The 19630-nt window shown below is 42.0% G+C and overlaps 1 protein-coding gene across 1 annotated transcript in view; it reads right to left on the reverse strand.

Annotated features, from left to right (window-relative positions):
* The window catches only part of CERS6 (ceramide synthase 6), a 513016-nt gene that overhangs the window by 203659 nt on the left and 289727 nt on the right, over positions 1 to 19630 (reverse strand). The window lies entirely within an intron of this gene.

A 19630-nucleotide genomic window follows, 5' to 3' on the forward strand; every position in this document is an offset into this window, starting at 1 on the left:
TGGGCACATCCCGTATTTTTTACATTGCGGCGGGCGGTGCTGCAAGCAGGGGAAAAAATGCATGTTGTGCATTTGAATGCACAACATGACAGGCACCTTGTGCATGCAAATGCTGGGGGGTACCATAGGTACCCCCCATGTGAACCATGTGAAAGGCTGCTCTCCGCAGTCATCGTAATATGGATGACGGTGTCCTGTAGACACCGCCACCATATTACACACTTTTGCCACCCGGTCAACGAGTCTACCGGCAGAAAAACGCCGGACGGTCTTTCCATCCGCCGGGCCCCCCCCCCGACATCGTAATGTGGCAGGGGGAAATGGGAGGCAGGCAGTGGATGTTGGCGGGCGGATCGCCACCGCCATGCAGGCGGTGGCGATCCGCACGCCAACACAATCGACCCCTATGTATTTTCCTAATGTTTACTGGGTTGGAGTTAAAGTAGTGCTTTCTAAATATTTTAATTGATGCTGTTTATACTTTTTGGATTGGAGTTAAATTAATTAACAGTATTCACTCTTATTTTTTTCCCATGTTTGAGCATTAAACTGAGATATATATTTTGATATACTTGTTTGATTTTTTTGGATATTTTCCATTTAGAATTGCTTTTTAAAAGTATTAACTATTTATTCAATTGATTTGAGGATTGTAGAAACATATTTTTGTTATATGTCTAACATTTTTATAATGCGTTAATATTAGAAAACATGTATATTTGCTATTAAAATGTTTAATATTCATGTATGTTTAGACTGTTGTATCTTTTTTAAATCTATTATTCAAGTTTTGTTAATTTTAAGGTAACAATTTGCTCTATTTGTATAAAAAATGTAATATAATTTATATTCTAAGATTAAACATATTTATTTTAGTAACTGTCAAACAAATAAGCTATATGTTTTATAAGTGAAAAGATTTATTATTCAGACTTAAATTCTTTATTTCGATTACTTACATAAAAGGCCCAAACACAAAATAAAATACATAAATACACAAATATTAAACATCATCCAATATAAATACAGAATAAAGTGTTATAGTCAAATCAACAGCCTCAGATAAATTTGATTTTGCAGAAGGAAGATTGTGCTTCCAGATTAGAACACAATTCCGGCATGTTCAAACTGCAGCTGAGATTTTGAATGTAAGCCAGCTAGGGAATCTTCCTGGCATATTCACATCTGAGACAGTCCAACAGAAACAAGTGATTCAAAGAGGTTTGCTCTTTTGTCCAAATAAATAGCCATAAAAGAACAGGGTTAAGCTTGATGTGATTCAAAATGTAATCTTACCTCAGTTTAGTGACACAAATAAGTGGAATTGCTCTGAGGGACTGCCAGCACTCTTTTCAGAAAACCACTTTTCCCTTCTGAATTACTACATTTTCCAGAGTGCCGCAAAGCCTAGCTTTATAAGTGGCAATTGATAGACATTTTGACTTATAGACCTCAACAAGCTATTTGATGGTTTACTGTTTGAGGTGAAGGTGCACTTCTCGTAAAGACTGTCGCCCCTGTGCGTCCCAGTGGGCTCAATCTACAAACATCAACAAATAGGACTAAAAAGTAGGGAAAGGTGGGAACAGAACTAATCATGGTATTGTTAACAAGATAAGTCCTAGATTTGTACTTTTTCGGTCCATAATACATAATATGTGTGTTCAACTAATTTATTGCAAAATTTACGTCCATCATAAAGAGGGAAAATTTATCCAAGAGTTTCTGTAGCCCTAATGGGGCCCGGGCTAGAAGCACTGCATCATCCGCTCAGAGGAGAGCATGTACTGCGTGGAATATCAATACTACATTTTGTTAGAAATGTATTGAGTCCATTGATGAATAAAGTAAATAAAAAAGGGGCAAGTATGCAACCCTCACAGACACCCCTAGATAGTATGAAAGGGTTAGTAACCTCGCCATTAGGGCCAAAGAGGACAGTGCCTGTTGTGCAGTTGCCTGAGGAAGTTAACAAAGTTGGCCTTTATCCCTAAATTAGACATGATGTCCCAAAGTTTGGAACAATTTAAATGGTCAAAGGCTGAATTCGGGTCTATGAATGCCAAACAACACATTCTCTCATTAAGCTACTGCATATTTGTTTACTAACACTGCTCAACTGTCTCAAAGACTGGTCTAATCCCAAACTGTAGGTCAGACAAGATGTGATTGTTATGAGTTCATGCTCTTAAACCTTCTAAAAGATTCTAACCCATTATCGTGGCTGTTGAGTCAATCGGTGATATTGGTTGGTGGCACATTGGATAAATCTCATCGCCCTGTTTGATATAGGTACAATAGTGGCATAGGGCCATGTCATAGGAGGGTCACATTTGATAAAACCTTTCAAAACAGACAGGAGAGGGGCCAATAAGTCAACACTCTCCCTAAATAAATCTGCCGGAACCCCATTGGGGCCAGTGCCTTGCCTCTAGGTCACGTGTTAATGGCGGCCAGTACGTCTTCAAGGTTCATACAAAGACTACCAATCTGTACTGCCCTGCACTCTGTATCAACTGGTGACTCAACATTCAAAACAGGGACATCATAAACCCCAGTAAATTGAGCAATCCAGTTGGCATGCAAAATTACAATATCAAGCTCTGAGGCTGGCATATCCTTGAAAACGGGGAGACTGATGACTTGGCAAAAGTCTTGAGTATCTTTACTAGTGCTTTCTGCCAATAGGAATTCACAGGCCTCCTCTCTTATATATTTCTTTCTCTTCATGATCTCTCTTTTATATTCTGACCTGCAGTAGCACACTTATTCAGCATTCCTAGGAACATGTTTACATGCTGCAATCAAGGTTCTATGGGGTTTTGAATAATGTGTGTCAAACCATCTTATAGGTTTTACTTCACTGAACCGCTGAGGGGCCAACTGCAATTCCTTAATTGAGCCACATAATGATAATTGCGTCTGGGCTAGCACCCTCATTCAGACATGTCAAAACTACAGCTTATTATTCAAGATCGGGTTAGTTAGAAGATTTCCCTTGTCAACTCTATCACATCTCATTAGGACCTTCTTGTTTTTTGCCGCACATATTAATACTGGTGTTTCGGGGAAATCAGCATACAATGCTAGGAGATTGACAGAATATTGTGATTGCTGTGGAAATTTTCAGAGACAATTTAGCAAATCTGACAAAAAACAGTACAAAATGAATTAAACTGATAGTGTCTCTTTCAATAAACTAAAAATGGGCTTTAATACTGGGTACTAGAAAACTAACCAAAGGCAAATTATAAACAATATTTAATAAGCAATAGAATGAGTGCTTCTCCTAACGGTGTATGGCAGAAGTTAGAACATCCCCATTTGAATCACAATCCCACAGAAACCACAATATTTAAGATTAAAATCCTCCATACATGCAAGTTCCACCGGACCACACTGACTACTTACGAACCCCTCTATTTGCTTGCTCGGGGAATTTATCAGATTGGTGGTGTTCAAAAATGTTATTATTGAAAATAATTAGAAGAAATTTAATAAAACTGCTATCGAACCACAATAAATGCAGCTATGGCCCATGCAGGTAAGAGCGGTGGGGTGGTGGAGCCCAATGGGGAGGGTTTCGACGGACGATGACGAGGGAGAATTAAATAAATAATTAATTTTCCCTCATCATCGTCCGTCAAAATCCCCCCCTCACACGGCACCGCTGCCCCACCGCTCTTACCTGCACGGGCCACGGCTGAATACATTAAAATTCAGGGAACACAAGTATGACCAAGCAACAGTCCCTGGGAATGAAGTAGAAACAAGGGTAAGCAATTCTTATATAAGAATTCTTGGTTGACAGAAAACCTGCTCGCGCAATGGTTAAAGTGCATTTATTTTCACAAATAGGGGCATATGATAAATAGGGCTCAGCCATTATTAGTATACCCTCTTCCACGAGATGGATGTTATGCTTCCCAACGGGTCTGATTGTATCCGTTGCATCTGATCTGCCTAACTGTCAGTCTAAAGATTCAAATCTGTTAGCAACTGTGATAGAAGAACGTGAGAAAGGAATGCATCCCTGTCACTCATCGTTTACATTTTAAGACACAATGGCAATAGACCTGGGGCGATAGAAAAAAAACAAGCGGAAGTGCCTCAATCCTTCTGTGTCCAACAGATGGAGAGCTAAGCCTAGGAAGCAAATTGGTTTATTAATTTGTTTCATTTAGTTATACACTGAGGAAGGCGACAGCCAAAACGCGTTTGTTTGCATAACTCTTCATTAAACTAATGAATTCATCCCCATGAGTGCCGATCTCCCTTTTGTCTGGGAAATAACGTTTTAATAATGTCATTTACAAACTAATATATAGTTACTAATATAATATCAATATTTTTGACCACAACATTTTATAAATGATAATTCATTACTTTACATTATAAGTATGTAAAGTAAATATTTTTGATGTTGATATTTCGACACATTATTTTGTGCCAGTGTTTTTTTAGTCGATATTTTGACATATACCCTAATGTTCTGTAATGCTTTTTAAAAAAATAATAACAGCACTTAGGATATCGGAAGCGCAACTTTGGACAGTGGCGGCCCGTCCATTGGGGGCGTTGGGGCGTTGCCCCCCAGCCCGCACCCCGCGCCCGCAGCTTCCTCGGCATCTCTGAACTTAAGTAAATTCTCAGTTTACTTAAGTTCAGAGACGCTGAGGGAGAACTGTCAGTCAGTATGACGTTGGACCGCCCACCCCCTTCAGGGTCTGAAGGGGGTGGGCGGTCTGGCGTCATTTTGACTGACAGGCAGCCAGCAGCACACAAGTGCGCATGAGTGGGGACGGAGGGCGATTTTTGTACCGTGCCCAGTCATGCGCACTAGTGTTTCCAAAGGCTGGCGCATGCCCATTAGGAGAGCGAGGGTTGAGCCAAGGCTCAAACCTCGGTCTCCTAATGGGTAGGCGGGCGGAGCGTAAGCCTGCTCTAAGCCAATCCTGGTGCTGCTCCAGCACCAGGATTGGCTGGGAGGGGTCTTGCAATGCCAGCAAGCACTGATGGGCTGTTCGTTCCAGTGAGTGAGTAGGCGCCAGAAGTAACGTACCCGAGGCGGCGCGGACCCGGACCTGCTCAGGACAGGTAGGATAATAGATTTTATTTAAACCCCCCCCCTGCACGACACCCCCCCGCCCCACACGACACGAGCCGCGACTGGTTTGTAGGTGTAGATGTATAGCTTGATTTTATGTCGATGCATAATAACGCTGGAGATGGTACGTGTGTCTCTCTCTTCACAAAAGCTGCTGAATATTGTTTATTTCCATTCAGAGCTTGCTTTGTGCGCAAAAGTAAAGACTAGTGTGGGTTGAGTTACTCGGATCATGCGTCAGTCACATTTCACTGGGACTTAAATCCCTGCAGCCACAGGCGATCCAACTCAGAGTGTTTTCCAACCGCTGGAAAGTGTACTTTGCTGCGTGTTGTATTGTTTTAGTGCACGCTTACTCGACCACGAGCTTTGTTTATTTCTCTACCTGTTTATTCTACTTGAATGTGTTCTCTTCGGCTGCACAGCGTGGTAACGCCTATTGTAAGTAATATTATTGTATAACTAAAATATTACTGAAAGAACGCAGTTATAGACTTTTAAAAATTCTTGCAAACTTTTCGTATGCTGCCATAAAGAATGTAACTAGAGACTCGCGATCAAGTTGCGTTTTTGTATATGAGTTGAATACATGTAGGAGGTCAGAGGCGATTACATTTAATGTGAGGGAGTGAGCAAAAACGGCACCAAGTGGAGTCCAGAGAAGATGAGAAGGAGAGATATGGAAAAAGGAGAATGAGGAAGGCAGGCAAAATAGAGGACTAGCGAAAGAGAGATAGGAACTTACAGGGGAAGAGAAATAAAGATCTAATGGAAGAGAGTTCCACAACGAGAGAATGACTTCAAAGAGGGGCTGTGAGAGGATGAGAAGGAAGAGCGAGATGGGTGAGAGAAAGAACTGATGGTAACAAGTCGAGGAGAGAAGGAAAGAGAGAGAAGGAAAGAAAGCGAGAGATACAGAAGGAAAGAAATAGAGAGAGAGAGAGTGGAGTGAGTAGCGAGGAGATAGACACTAGGGAAGAGAGACAACTCTTTCTGTTTTGTCACGTCATTTTAAGTCGTGAGTGCACAGAGCAGGAAATGTTGGCTTGTTTGGTGGCAGTGTTCTGATCTCGCCATACCCTTCTTTCTCCTGCATGCCACGTCACTTCATACATTATATTCCCTGTATGAAGAGATGTTTAGTGTGATTTTGTTTTGCTATGCTTTGTGTTAGTGAACTAGGACAGAAGAGAGCTGGGTCTGTGATTTAGCAGGCCGTGGAGCTCTCTGCCTCCTGACTGAGAGTAGGGGCTAGCTGGGGGCGCCAGCTTTGATGTTCAAGAGGGAAAGCAGCAGCGAATTCATCTGTACTGGGGCTCTTCAAGAAACAATTCGGAATGTGCAGTTTGATAAAGATAACAAAATCCCTTCCATGGTAACGGAGAGCCCCAGATTTAAGCATGTGTCCCTAGTAAGGCGCATGGTGATTGCCCTTTCCCTTGCCATCCAGAGCAGTTTGTGTGATGTAAATGAGAGGGGGACATGAGAACCCCGAAACAATTTGTTTTTTTAATTTCTTCTTGATTTCGTCTTCTGGAAGCTCCCAGAAAGGGGAAGGTGTGAACAGGGGTGCTTATGAGGTGGCACCGGGCCCAGTATGTCTGGCTGCGGGTTTTGTGTTTGTCACTTTGTGAGTAAATTGAGTATTTCACGTCTGCTTGCAGCTGCAGCGGTCTCTGTATACTTTTTTGTTTATAGGTCTTTAAGCCTAAACAAATGTTTGTGACTCGTGCTTTATGTGTGTACTTGAAAGAGTTTGAGTGTGTGTTTGTACTTGTGTTGGGGTAAAGTTGATGGATATAAGGATGTTATTACAGATCCTGTCATAATACTTTCGCAAGTGCTTTATCAACCTTCCTGCTTCCTCAAATTTGCTTGAAAATGCTCCATTTATCCACTCTTTTTTCAAAATTTTCTCGGAGGAGTTGTTAGGGCTCGCTCGCTCGCCTCAGTGCAGTACAATGATAACTTTACGCCTCACCACTTTCAAATGTCACCAGCCGCCCCTGACTTTGGAACAAAACAAGAGAATATGCAACATCCATATTTGTCAACAAACAACCCACTCTCCCTTCACCCTCCAAACTTGACGTCTGCTAGCTAATACATTTTTCGTATATCAGGGGTAATTGGTGTCCACAGCCACGTTTTACATTACCTTTGTATATCAACACCCATCATGTCAGGTCACGGCCCGTTCCCCTCCCCTATTGGCTGCACTAAGAAGTAGTAATGTATCCATCTGTTCAATACCTTATAACATATTTGGGGGAACCCCTACTAGCATATCTGACTTTTTCAGCTACCATATACATGTCCATGTTCTGCTTCCACTCCGACAGTGTAGGTCTCTCACTTGACCTCGAGTACAAGGCAATATATCTCTTCGCCAAATAAATCTAGGATCTGGCGGGATCAATTCTGCAAGGATTTTGCTAAGTTCCCCTCTTATCTCTGTCCAATAGGCGTGGATTAGTAGGCACCACCAAATAGTGCGGAAAAAAGAACTATCTTCTTCATTACATCTTAAGCAATATGGGTCTTGGGCCCTTCCCTTGGTGTGTAGTCGCTTCCTGTCATAATATACCCGATGAAGGATTAAATCGGATCAATCGTAGTCTTAATTTTATTGCTACCTCCCTCAGATGTATTAGTGCGGCTTTCCAATCAATATCTTCCAGGTCTGCCACCCCCTCTGGTACCAACCCTGCCATTTCAAGGCTTTCTCCCAGGCTGCCGGAGAAGCCTGGGTGACTGGGAGAAGTCCCCTCAATCCCTTGTCGACCGCATAAACCAAAATTCTCTCCTCCACATTACACACTTCCAGTAGGGAGAAGCCTCCGACTCCAGGATGGTTGCGTACGATGCAGGCCAGGAATTTAATTGAGAGAGCGAAGAGGAGAGGAAACAGGGGACAACCCTGCCTCGTGACCCTGGCAATAGGGAAATTGGGAGACAGTGTTCCATTTACTCTAACAGCTGCTACAGGGGCTTGGTAAAGGAACTTAACCCACTGCCGGTATCGGAGACCAAACTCAACCTTCACTAGGGTGCCTTCTAGAAAGGGCCAGTGCAGCGTGTCAAACACCTTCTCTGCATGTAATGCAAGGGAGACATGCAGCTGTGAACGGGTTTTGATTTCATTCGTCCAGTTGTACGCTCATCGGAGATTATACTGTGCTGACCTACTGGGTATAAAGCCCTACTGATCTCTGTGAAGAAGGGGTGTGATGACCTGCAGAATTCTGGTGGCTAATATCGTGGCAATAATTTTGACTTCCGAATTGAGTAGTGAGATTGGGCGGTAAGATTCCCAACGCTCTTTGGGTGTACCCTCCTTATGTATCACTACTAAAACAGTCTGACTGAGGTCTGGTTGAAGTAGATCTTGATGGACAGCTTCTAGAAACATGTTAAAACAAAGGGGGCCCACGTAATCCTATGTTGTACTTAAGACACTCTTCCGGGAGCCTATTATGGTGTAGTGTCTTACTGGAGTTTAACTTCGCTGTAGCAGCTCAGTGTCTCTTCCTCGCAGGGAGGGCCCCGGGAGAGTGTGGGGAGAAGACAAGAGGAAAGGATAAGAAGGAGGACCCAGGTCTCCGATCCGGCAGGTCCGCACCCCTCACCCCAACCCCATCAAATCATCATGGATCAAACTTCCTCTCCCGTTGTGGCAAGCGATTTTGGGACCAGCTGGATGAGCACTACTCCATTTCAGCGGCAAGCCAGCCCAGGGGAATGAGGGGCGGCTTGCAGTTCGCAGGCCATATAATAGACAGTCAATGGGCCTGCAATCACCTCCACAAATGGTGCATCCATGGGCTACGGCCAGCCAATTTTAAAGGAGGAAAGGAAATTGAAAGAGGGGGAGGGAGGATCCATCAGCAACTCAAGCTCAGGACCCCTCCAGCAGCTCCTCTCAGATCCGTCACCCTCTGGTCTCCTCCACATCTCCCCAAGTGGGCCTAGGTATGTTCTGCAGTGTCCAGAACAGGGAAATCTGCACCCGGGCTGCGCCCCCACCCCTAGAGCGATTTCACCAAGGAACAACCGGCATCACTGTCCCAAGCATCTCCTGCACTCCCCCCAAAAAAGCTGGGGGGCAGAGAGGTAAACGATGGGGTTCTTGCGCAGGCACAGGGCCCGGGGCTGCCCAGTAGTGGTGATTAAGTCATTAGACCCCCCCGCCCCTACTCCAGGCCAGGCTCAGTCCTTACTGCACCACTTATGTTTGTGAGGGTCAGCACTAGTTTTCTGCTGGGGCTCAATTTCTGGCACCAGACCTCTCTTCTCTGGCGCTGGGCACCCCAAGCAGTGCAAGGCTTGGCACTCTGGGATACCGGGCTGCAACCCAGGCATTTCAGCCCACAACAGGCACAGGTCCGGGGATCGAGAACCAGGCAGTCACCATAGGGAAGATCCCGCTCTTTCTACCTCTCTGGCTCTTGCTGGCTCCAACCAGACACTCCACAAATCGCAGGGGGGTAGACTGCTTATTTTTAAGTGACGCACATTTTAGTATTGAAAGTAAATTACAGACATTTTCTTTCCTCATTAATTCACATACATAGGATTTGAAGTTCCAATTTCTTCAAATTTTAAGCACTTCATCTTTCACTGTATTTATTAAAAAAGCTCACCCCACCGGTGTATTGTGTTTCAAAATTTGAAAAATCTCCAGATATGTTCATGTTCCACAAGTACGCTCTAGACTGTATGTATTTAACTAACTGAAACTTGTCGAACATTTATGCCATTAGGGCCTTAATAATCTTAAACTGGTGAAACTTCTGCCTTATAAACTTGTTCAACAAACAAAGTGACAGAAGGATTGCTTGAAATAATTTTAGCCACTGGAAATCGCTCGGGCCACATTCCAAACCATACGGCAGTCTAGACACAATGTAAACATCTGCAAACAAGTCCTGGTTCTACTGCTGTATGAACGGACCAGCCAAAACTGCCAGGCTAGATCTCCTACAGACAAGAACACAATAATTCCCCCAGACCACATTCAGCCTTTTTGCACTCCATATGTGAGGAGCAGCTTGAGTACTATTTCACAGTGAGCTACATACATTTGTTGTGCCCATGTGTCCAATTTTGAGCGTATCAGGATGATTTTATGAAATGTGAATTGAAGGGCAATGGTGTGTGTATATATATATATTCAATGAAAAAACCATAGGTTTCACACACGTTATAGTTAGGAATTAGCATTTAAAAAACCTTGCAAATTCACTTAACAAACCATAGGTTTCACACATATTATAGTTAGCTGGACATTTCACTCGTGAAAAACCATTGAAATTCCCCTGTTATAGTTAGTGCAGGCAACTATAACTCACGCGACCGCAATCCTCTGCTGATGACGTCAGATATTACATCACTGATGACATATGTGTCTTTCTGAAAAAAAAATATTTGTAATATATGTATAGCTAAAAATTAATGGAAGAAGACATGGGTAAATAAGTGTCTAAATACAGTGATGTAATATCTGACGTCATCAGCAGAGGATTGCGGTCGCGTGAGTTATAGTTACCTGCACTAACTATAACGGGGGAATTTCAATGGTTTTTCACAAGTGAAATGTCCAGCTAACTATAACATGTGTGAAACCTATGGTTTTTTAAGTGAATTTGTGTATATATATATATTGGACGTAGTATCATTGTATACGAATATTAGAAACGACATCGGGCTAAAAGCCTGCGAATATTTTCTGCAAGATAGGAACATTCAATACGGAGATCATAACAGGATGTTGCTTCAAATGATCACTATGTGTCTTGAACAAAATGTGTTTTTATTTGGAGAAGAAATATACCGTCAAGTCAAAGGAACAGCGATGGGCTTTTCATTTAGTCCAAGTTTTGCCTGCCTCACCATGGGATGGTGGGAAAATATTATTGCTTGGTCTGCAGACAATGAACGATATGTAAACAAGACCGTACTATGGTTACGTTTTATAAATGATTTGCTGCTAATTTGGGATGGCACAAATGAAGAATTTCAAGAATACTTTGAAATACTGAACAATACAGAGACAGGCCTCAAATTTACATATAATATCAGTAAAAGCAGAGTTGTATTTTTGGACACTGAAATCTATATTGACAATGAAACAGTTCAAACTACACTTCATCGAAAAAGTACAGCAACTAATGCTGTTCTTCATGCCTAAAGCTTTCATCAAAAAAGCCTGATTAACAACATCCCATATGGAGAATTTCTCAGGATCAGGAGAATCTGTTCACAGGAGGAGGAATGGAAAGTGAACTGTCAGAAAGCAGGAGAAAGATTCAAAAAGAGAAAATATAACCCCAAAATTGTAGCATCAGCATTCGAAAGAACAACAAAAATACCTAGAATCGAACTTTTGAAAGAAAAAACCCCACAAATGTCAGAAAAGGATAAAAAAGATCAGGAGATCCGCCTAATAACAACGCACTCCACTGAAAACAAACAAATAACAAGGATAATGAGGAAAAACTGGCATATTTTACATCTTGATACAACAGTGGCAAGCATAATAGGAGACCATCCGAATATTACATATAGAAGGACGAAAAATCTTAAAGACCAGCTGACTCACAGCCACTTCTTACCAATGAAGAAGCAAGACTCATGGCTTACACCACAAGGGTTCTTCAAATGTACAAACTGTAAAGTGTGCACCATAGCTAAAAACATGAAAAATCACAACAGCCGACAACAAAAAGTGGAAAATACAACAACTTATCAACTGTAAGAGTCAATATGTGATATACATTATTGAATGCCCATGCCCACTAAAATATGTTGGAAGCACTAAATGTGAATTAAAAAAACTAATTTTAGAGCATGTGCGTGCAACAGTCAACAACGATAGAAGCAATGCAGTAGCAAAGCACATGGAACAAAAACATGGGGGAGACTGGAAGAATATATCTTTTTATGCAGTGGAAGCAGTAGATAAACATATATGAGGTGGCAACAGAGAAAATATTCTTCGACAGAAGGAATCACGACACATCCTTAATTTTCGAACTCTGACCCCGAATGGACTGAACCAGGACGAAATCAGTGTAAAATCAGTGACTTGCTAGAACTTTTTGTGCCTCTAATGTAAATTTGTACATATTTGTCGTATGATTTTAACATAAGTAGATATATAGGTTGTTAGCATATAAAAAAAATAAAAAAATAATGATAGCAGGTTATAAGTAGCACGTTTGCACAAACATGAAAACAGAAAATTAAGAAGTACTTCTAACGTAATTTGCAAAGCTATGAAAGAAAAGTTATTAATAAGGCATTATGAAAAATTAAATAATAGAATTAAGTTGAAGTTATATACCCACTGGAGGGTAGGAAAGCTTATAAACTTCAAGGGTCAGTTGGAAAAGGAAATTAATCCAGTAAAATAGAACTAGACCTCAATATGAAGTTAAGGAGATTAACAACAGGAAAAGCGGCCCATACTAATAAAATAAATGGCTTTAGTAAATGAAATTGACAGACATAATATGTTAGGAGGAAGAAAAATGATTTGTTGATAACACGCACTAGGGTGATTATATATATCAAGCCAAATACAATTACTATAAATGATGGAACTACACTAACCAGAATGCAATGCAAATAAGAAGCAGGAAGTGATGTAACGAAATATGAGGAAATGGGTTTAAATGGGAAAAAAACATTTCACAAGTGTAATGATTGACCCTCCTGAACAAGATCTTTGTTAAGATTGAAACGCGTAGAGGAATCTTTACTGGAACGCCTGATTAAAATTGCAACTTTGCTAAAGAGAAAAATGGATTTGGCTGGGTTCATTTCTGTGTGCGAGCGAACTGTTCTCTAACTGGAGACGCATTTGTGGAATTACAAGCGACATGGCTCCGTCGCATCGCATACGCCCCATCTAGAGCGCCCAAGTGTCAAGAATTTGGGCCTTAGGAGAAAGGATATATATATATATATTCACTGAAAAAACCATAGGTTTCACACATGTTATAGTTAGCAGGACATTTCACTCGTGAAAAACCAATGAAATTCCCCCGTTATAGTTAGTGCAGGCAACTATAACTCACGCGACCGCAATCCTCTGCTGATGACGTCAGATATTACATCACTGTATTTAGACACTTATTTACCCATGTCTTCTTCCATTAATTTTTAGCTATACATATATTACAAATATTTTTTTTTCAGAAAAACACATATGTCATCAGTGATGTAATATTTGACGTCATCAGCAGAGGATTGCGGTCGCGTGAGTTATAGTTGCCTGCACTAACTATAACGGGGGAATTTCATTGGTTTTTCACGAGTGAAATGTCCTGCTAACTATAACATGTGTGAAACCTATGGTTTTTTCAGTGAATTTGCAAGGTTTTTTAAATGCTAATTCCTAACTATAACGTGTGTGAAACCTATGGTTTTTTCAGTGAATTTCAAAGGTTTTTTAAATGCAAATTTTTTTTTGAAATTTTTGTTAAAAAATAATATCCAACCTATGTATAAAATAATATATGTACTATATCCTGCATTATGGAATGGTTAATTTTTTTTAAAATTAACGTTTACATACAGTTGTACATCACAGTTATTATCTTCTACAACCCTTGAAACTTTAAAAAAAAAATTTTTATGGATTTTTTGCCGTGCGCGTGCGGTAAGCTGACGCTACGCGCTCCGTACGTCATAAGTACGGTGCGCTTACGTGATACGTACGTGACGTACGTACGCATGCGTACTTCTTCGGCAACGCGTACACGCATGCGCGTTGCGCGGAACCAACGTCGCGGTTACGCAGGTGCATGTAATGCGCATGCGCGAGTGCGTCCTACGTACGCGCTCCGTAAGCGCATGTTTACGTCACGTTTGCGCATGCGTACTTGTTTACGAGCGCGTAGCGTAAGCTTACGGAGCGCGCACGGTAGGTCATGTGATCCACAAAGAACACTTTTCATTGGTTTAAACTACTTTCAGTTCCAGAAACTTCCAACACCACACCCCTTCCCCTCATTACTGCTTGAGATCCCCTAGGAGAAGGAGCTGAATTGACATTGAGATACAATGGCAGAGCAGCAGTCCTCTTCTGAGAGTGAGCCTAGCAGCATCATCATCAGACAGAGAAGGAGGAAACAAAAGGATTCTTTCGTGTGGGATTATTTTACTTTTCCAGAGGGGCAGAAAAAGGTGAATGCTCCATTGGTCACTTGCACACTTTGTGACCGTGTTTTATCTAGAGGAAATCCAAGGAAGAAGTATTCCTTTGGAAATTACTCTATGATGAGACACATTAGGGATAAACATCCCAGGACCTTTGCTCGACATACTGAAGAAAACTCTTCAGTAAGTCACCGGAGCCCAACCTCAGAAGCTCAGCCGAGTACATCATCGGCAGCTCAGCTGAGCCCTTCCTCTGAGGTGGGAGCATCACCTTCTTCAGCTCCTCTGGACATTAACCCTCGATTTCGGAGGGTTTCAATGAGGTGTACAACGTGTTGTGGTCTTATTGTTTTTGGGGAGACCAGTGTTTCCCTTATTAACAATAAGATAGACCAGCACGTTTGTAGACGTTCATAATATTCCCATTCTTTCTTTCCTCTATCCCTGTATTAACACAACGGCTCTTTTAAGAGCCAACCTTACCTCACAATTTTTTTTATTTTTTTTTAATCTCTTCTTTTTGAAAAAAAAATGTTGCAGTGCGCGTACGGTACGCGTAGCCGCGGAATCGTTACGCGAAGTTCGTGGAATTTTTCCGTTTACGCCGTGCGCGTACGCTACGCGCATTCCGCGATTTTTCGAAAAAAAATTACAATTAATTTTTGCCCTTGGGGGTCCTTCTAGGACCCCCTGACAAAGGCTAGGGGGTCAGGAACTGTCCACCCTGCCCCCTTTTCATGTTCTCCACCTTTGTTTTTCACCCCCTCAGAGTGCGAGAGACAAAATGGCGGCTGACACTTCCTGGTTTCGACCGATTCGAATGTTTACTAAGATCTAACAACCAATCAGAATCGCGCTCGCGCACGGCGGCGTGCGCGTACGGTAAGCTTACGGTACGCGCTCGGAGCGCGCCTATAGATATATATATTGATTTAAATGCTATTTTCTCAGGAAATACTGAACAGATTTACACAAGACCTTCAAAAGGCACATCCCTGACCTGAGGGCAAATTTCAAGTAATTCTGTTCAGCCGTTCGGGCTGTAGCTCGGACTAAAGGTCCTATGGAAAAATGCATGGGGAAAACGCGTTTTGGGACCCCCCCTTTTTCTCAGCCCCCGCTTGACGAATCCCCCCGAGACTTTCAGGGAAGGAGCGGAGTGGAGCGCCCCACCTATTTTGAGAATTTCGCGAGGATTCGTCAATCGGCGCCAAAGTTATTCCAAATAGAATGTTGCGGATTTCCTATGGCAACACGGTCCTAACTATAACTATCTACTGGCGACCGCCAGTAGATAATATATTTATATATCACAGTGACAGTCACAGTTTTATTTATTTTGCTTATAACTTTGGCACTGTCTCATAAATCTACACAAAACTTTCCAAAAAAAGTTCATCCGCCTCAGCTCTTTCCTGGAAAGTTCCACAGCAATCAGAAGACAGCAAAAAGAGGTGTGGGTCCCAAAACGTTGATTTACCATACTAATTCTCATAAGATGTTTTGCTCTACAATACAGAGAAAAACAGCTGAATGTAATCGCACCAATTATGGCAAACTCAAGGAAATGATGGAAGGAGCGCTGAAACTTTCAGACACTCACCCCCAGTCATAGACCTAGGTTGAATCCATCATCATTCTTTAACTCACTTCGCCACTCTAGTTCAAAACCAGTGGCAAAGTGAGCACGTCTGGGTATTCCCAGCCAACATATGGCAACCAGTTAGAACTTTACTCAGAAAATATAAATATTTAGCAATTAGGTGTAAATCTGTTCAGCTGATTTCCAGAACTTTTTGTATGGAGGGGTTAAAAAGTTAGCTAGATCTGGATGGTTGGCCCCACGGAACTCCAGAATGAGTCCTATTGTACAGTAAATTAAATAAATAGGGACCTCTGATTGGCCTCTCGCTATACTAAATGATTTGATTGGCTACCCCCACCCGCTGCACACTGCCAAAGGGACCCCTGGTAGCCCTCTCTTTAAAGTACATGCCCCATTAGGCATGGTAAATGCCCGGGAATTCCCAACCTGCCTACTGTGCATGTCATCAGGACCAGAGGAATCCTGAAATTCTCTTGTGTAATGCTGTGATTGCACAGGAGCATAGAGAACGCAGGGATTCTGAGAGGAGAAAGGGAGGGGTGCTGCCATTTGAAAACCAATGGAATTGAAAGGACACTCCCATACAGTGCCTCAGAGCTCCTGTAGTGTCACCTGGTAGAACTAGATATCGGCATAGCATTATCCCTACTGCCATTCTAATTTACATTATGACCTTGGTAAATCCTAAATCAGCAGACTTTGGAACCCAGGCTTTGATGTGTGATGCAATGATTGATATTTAACTAATGAGGATGTGTTGCATTTACCCAATTTAAAATAGGAGTCTTATTGCAAGAGGAGAATGTGGCTCACAATTTCTAAATCTGATCCCACCTGAAAGTAGACAAGAGGCGTAAATGTGAGAGGTGAAATGTTGGGCAATGAGGCATTTCATTTTATGGCAATTTATTTTTCTACTTTCATTTTATTAAATGTTTTGATTTTCTCAAGTCAGAAGTTAACAAGCATTGGCATAGCCAATAGGTCTCGCCTTTGGGACCTTATAAGTGTTTAGCCACGCAACAGTTGCATAACTAAATACTTATAAGGTCCCAAAAGCGAGACCTATTGGCTATGCCAAGCGGCCTTGCGGCTGCTAAAGTGAAAGTAATCGCGGTAAAACGTGGCGCGCGCACCCGCGCACATGCACTGTAGCTCTAGGCTGGCCTGGTAGCACTTTTTGGTGCCCTCTCAATAAGTCTCGCCAGACCAGCGCATGCGCTGGGTCAGGCGAGACCTAAAAAGCAGACTTCGACATTTAAAGGCCCCAAAATGGCACAAACTTTGAGCATGCATTTTGTACTACAAACACAGGAGTAGAAAGTAAGTGGAAAAACATAATAGGGATAGTATGCCTGAATCCGAAAACAACTATGACAGATTAGACTACAAATGGAACAGTTCAAAAGAGCGTAAGATATATAAGCTGGAACACCTCACTGTCACATTATACATGATTATTTAACAGACCCCCAACATTTTCTGAGTCAATCCATAGCCGACTAGTTTTCATACACAAGCACTGCTCTATATATCCCAGTTAATTTGTGCCCAGACCTGATGTAAATCTTTTAATAGAGCAGGTGCCCTTTGCTTGAGCTAGGGCCTTCTCTTACTCACATGTTTGTCAAATAACAGTTCACTAATCAACTGTACTAGGCAGAATGGGGGCAACCCATGCTCTAGCGATGCAGGTGTTGGCCAATTGCTACTGACAACATCTGTCTCAAGCCAATGTCAAATTCCATTTTGTACCCCAGTATAATCTCCTCAAAGGAAAGTTGTAGATCATATCCAAGACAAACAGTCTTGCAAATTAGGACAGGTAGAAAACATGTGTAAGATATCTGCTGCATAGTACCACCACTTGGGACACTTAGGCTGCTTCTCACTCCCAGGATTCCAACCCCACTTGGCAATTCTGCCCGGTGTATAATACAGCATGTTGATTGGCTTAAACTGTTGCAGCTTTAGATTAATAGAATGAACCAAGACCTCAATAGTCTCTAAAAACACTTTAAACTTCTGAGGGAAGAATTTCATCAGGGAGCATCTGACTCCATTTGGCTGCCAGGGCGGGGCTGTCATCAACCCTATATTGTCAGAACTCTTGATGTATAGGTTCTAATTAACGATTTTCAAGGCATCTTATGCAAACAAGAAAGTAGGTCATAGCTGACAATTCCGATATAACACATTCAGACATCAAAAATTCCCTTATCTGTAGGTGTTTAAAAAAAGAAATGGTAAGGGAGATTGTAAGAGACCTGGAGCCCAGCAAATGTACAAAATCCATTGAGGTCATATAGTTGGCTCACAATCTCCAACCCATAGTGCCGCCAGGCTTTACCCACTACATCGTGGAATATAGCCTGGAATGCAAGGTTATCCCACAAAGGTATGTCTGAATGAATCAACAGGAGAGAGTATTTAATAGATATTTCCTGCTATATACTGATAATGTTCCTAAGACACTTAAACTGAACATGTTTAAACTAATTGGGAACTCTGCATCTATATAAGAATAGCCTGTAGTCTGGCCATAACGCTAGTCGACTAACAAAAACTGAAGGGTCTGGGTCACTTTGCATTAGCAGATTACGCAGGTGACCCGCAAATGCCGCCCAGAAATAAAGCTTAAAATTGGGATGCTGTAGACCACCCTGCCCATAAGGAAATTTTAATAGACTTATAGCACGTCTAGCCCGACTATATCCACAAATGAAGCTACCGATGGTACCTTCTAAGCATTAAAAACAATTATTGGGGCCTCAGAGGGGGATTGCATGAAATAGATATAAAAATGTAAGCAGCACATTCATTTTGATGATGTTGCATTGACCAATGATGCTTATTTGGAGCTTATTCCACAGCCGCAGTTTACTAGTATCCCATAGCAGCAGGTGTTCTTAGTTCAATTTGACAGCTTTCCTAACCATAGGCCTTAATTGGACCCCCAGGTATGTTGCAGATAAGCAGACTCCGGTGATCAGGGCTTCTGGTTTAAAGTTAAGGAGGACTAGAGTCTTCAATATGTTAAGATATAGCCGAATAATCCAAATCTATTTGCCTTCTTAATAATGTTTGCCAGTGCAACTGATGGAGTAGGTGAAAAAACAGCCATGTCGTTCACGTATGTAGTCATAGGCAGGATTTGCTTGTTCTTAAACAGAGAGCGCAAGAAAGGCTCGATATAAAGAGCATTCAAAAGAGACGATAGAGGACACTCCTGCCGAGTGCCGCAGTAGACCTGAAATGATTTTGAGAATATCCCGGCATAGACTAACTGCACGCTAGGGTTCCTATATAGCAACTCTACCCAGTCAAATGCTATCTCTGCATCTAAGCTATTGCTGCGAGACTAAGTCTGACATAGGAGGAGCAAGTCGGATAGAAAGAATCTTTTCAAACACTTTTAACATCAGCATTAATGAGAGATATAGGGCGGTAAGATCCCCGTTCATCTGATGGCTTACCATTCTTTAGAAAGTTGTACTATTCCACATAGCCGAGACTTTACCACCAGCATTGACACGCCAAATGAGTCCCAAAGAACTGGGATAATAATATCTTTAAATGTTTTATAAAATTCCAGTGGAATGATGTCTTGCCCTGCCTCCTTGCCAGATGGCAGTGCTAAAACAGCCACCTCAATATCACTAATTATAATATCTTGCTGAAGTATGCTACTTTGGGGCTCCATGAGAGTGGGCAGTATGCTGTCCTGAGCATATTGTGCAAATCCTGAAGCA

Source organism: Triturus cristatus, chromosome 3_1 (assembly GCF_964204655.1).
Source record: "Triturus cristatus chromosome 3_1, aTriCri1.1, whole genome shotgun sequence".
In the NCBI taxonomy this organism is placed as follows: domain Eukaryota; kingdom Metazoa; phylum Chordata; class Amphibia; order Caudata; family Salamandridae; genus Triturus; species Triturus cristatus.